General features: G+C 42.2%; 1 pseudogene; it reads left to right on the top strand.

Annotated features, from left to right (window-relative positions):
* The first annotated feature begins 223 nt into the window (after positions 1-223).
* On the top strand, positions 224-2,259 carry LOC111825403 (annotated as a pseudogene).
* The last annotated feature ends 824 nt before the right edge of the window (positions 2,260-3,083 follow it).

The raw sequence follows: 3,083 nt of genomic DNA, 5'->3' as shown, positions 1-3,083 counted from the left end.
TCTTATTTGTTTTGTTGTATAGTCAGGAGCTTGTCCCAGCAACTACTATGTGGCTGAATGCTGAGTTCTGTCAGGCATTCTGCCAAAGATGCAAGTATCAGTGTTTTTAGACCACATGTCTTAGTCAGCTTGGATGACTACAACAAATATAATATACCCTGGATGGGTAAACCACAAGCAATTATTTCTCACAGTTCTCAGGATTAGAAAATCCAAGATCAAGATGCTGACAGATCTAGTGTCCAGTGAGGACCTGCTTCCTAGCTTGCAGATAGCCATCTTCTCATTGTATCTTCACATGGTAGGAAGTAGAGAAAGAAGCTCTCATGTCTCTTCTTAGAAGGGTACAAATCCCATCCATGAGGGCTCTACTTTTATGAGCTAATTACTTCCCAGAAGCCCCAATTCCAAATATTATCACACTGGAATTAGGTTTCAACATATAAATTTTGGGAGGACACAACATTTAGTCTATAATACATGTACGGTTCTTAATCCAGAGCCTACAATTTTTCTTTTAAATGTCTTTCTTTGCCTCTGAAGCCTACCAGCCCTTTTAGACTTCAATGCCTTATTATCCCAGTGGTTCTCAAACTGTAGAGTATAGGAGAGTCCCCTAGAAGACTTATTAAAATGAGATTACTGTGACCCATCCCCAGAGCTCCTCATTGGTCAGGGCAAACTCTGAGAGTTTGCATTTCTAATAAGTTCCCAGGTGACTCTGATGCTTCTGGTCTAAGGACCACACTTTGACAAACACTGGCTTATTCTAATAACAACTCAAACTCTAAGGCCACATTTCACACAAATGACTCTAGGGACTTGTAGCTAGAAGCTCCAGCCAATGCCCAACATCTCTCTTAGATGTTTTCTGCCCTCCTAGGAAAGGTTCAATTCTTTCAGAAACTGCATATTCTTAAACAACTCCCGGGCAACTCCTACACTGAGGAATTGCTTTAATTTTTATCATCCTAGTAAAGTTACATGATGGTATAGAATCTGAATCTTACTTTCAGTTATATCCAATATCAAATAGTGTATCCCCAAAAGGCTGTAAATACCTATGAAACTATAGTTTAACCATTTTGGGGTCTAATATTGAAGTGGGATACTGAAGACCAATGCCTGCCTGCATAGCAGCATCATCTCTATGCCATCGTGTTTTCTGAAAGTTTACTATATAGGATAGAGGCCTGGGGGCCGGTTGGTTTGCCCTGAAGGGTGTCCTGGATCAGGGTGGGGGTCCCCACTGGGGTGCCTGGCCAGCCTGGATGAGGGAATGATGGCTGTTTGCAGCTGGTCACACACCCTTCAGGGTGGGGGTTCCCACTGGGGTGCCTGGCCAGTCTGGGTGAGGGGCTGAGGGCTGCTTTCAGGCTGGCGGTTGTTGACTGAAGCTCCCAACCGCTCCTTTTTTTCTTTTTTCTTTTTTTTTTTTATTCTGGGCCAGCTTTAGCTCTGGCTCTAGCTCTGAGGCTTCCACTGCTGATTGCGTTCTATAATCAAAACAATGTATAACTCCAGCGCTGAGATCTCGGCTGGCTGAAAGCTGGTTTCTGGGGTTTTGTTTAGCTTCTATATTTGTTACAAAGTTTCTTAGAGTTGCAGCTCAGAGGCCGGCAGCTGCAGGCGGGGAACGTTGGAGTCCTCTGTCACTGAAGCAAGCAAGCCTCATGTTCACTTCCAGCTGCCTGGCTGCCAGCCGCCATCTTGAAACTATGAAACTATAGTTTCATAGGTATTTACAGTTAATTTGCGTAAGGATATGCTGATTAGCCAATGGGAAGGGTAGCAGCCGTACGGCTAATTACCATGTTTCTCTTTTATTAGTGTAGATATATGAACAGCAGGAGTTCATCAGAGCTCTGGCAGCCTTCCTCAAAAAGTCTGGGAAGCTGAAAGTCTCTGAATGAGCAGACACTGTCATGTTGGCCAAGCATAAAGAAATTGTTCCCTCTGATAAGAACTGGTTCTGCACATGAGCTGCTTCCACAGTGCGGCCCCTGTATGGCTAGGGCAGCGCGGAATCAGCTCCACGCCCATGATCTATGCAAAGAAATGGTGTCATGCCGAGCCACTTCAGTAGAGACTCCAAGAGCGTGGCCCACCAGTCCTCCAAGCCATGAAGGGGTTAAAAATGGTGGGAAAGGACCAGGTTGGGGGCCACAAACTGACACCTCACGGACAGAGATCTGGACAGAATCACCGACAGGTGGCAATTGCCAACAATAAGCATTAGAATAAATGATGCTGGGTTAGTAAATTGCCTTAACAACATAATGTTTAAAAGAAATTAAGTAGACTATCTTGGGAAGTACTAGATGTCCATCACGTATTTAGTTGAAGCTACTTGACCATCTCCCTGAAATAAAAAGAATTCTTTTACTGGAAAAGAAGATGTATGTGAGGCTCTGAGCCTGCCCAATTCTGCTATTCCATAACTCTATGATTTTATATTTCAAAATGTATAAGGAATTTCTAATTGAAAAAATGGTAATTATTTTCTTTTATTTCAATATTACAAACCAGTAACTTTTTTAAAAAATATATTTTTATTGATTTCAGATAGGAAGGGTGAGGGAGAGAGAGAGAGAAACATCAATGATGAGAGAGAACCATTGATTGGCTGCCTCCTGCATGCCCCACACTGGAGATTGAGCCCGCAATCCAGGCATGTGCCCTGACTGGGAATCGAACCCTGACTTCCTGATTCATAGGTCGATACTCAACCATTGAGCCATGCTGGCCAGGCAACCAGTAACTTTTCAAAGAGAAAATTTTTATAAAGCACAATTTTCAAAAATCCCAAAGAAATCCTTCTCTCTCCGCAGTTTCTGTTTCTGCACTTTTTCATTGTCAATAGCAACAAAATTTTTCAAAGGTTACTTCTACATAGCCACAATATTTGGACCATTTTTCCCCTCATTAACTGACTAACATCCAAATCTAGTGTCTGTGTTTATTAAATTGGCTGACCTATAATAGATCTAGATTGGGCTTACTCAACCAACTGAAAAATAACTGTATGAATTCAATCAAGTTTGAATAGATAGGTCATATTTTTAGTTTGATCAAGTACTGTA

This window comes from Myotis lucifugus, unplaced genomic scaffold (genome assembly GCF_000147115.1).
Source record: "Myotis lucifugus unplaced genomic scaffold, Myoluc2.0 scaffold_24, whole genome shotgun sequence".
Lineage (NCBI taxonomy): Eukaryota > Metazoa > Chordata > Mammalia > Chiroptera > Vespertilionidae > Myotis > Myotis lucifugus.
This window is presented reverse-complemented; position numbering and strand designations above follow the sequence as displayed.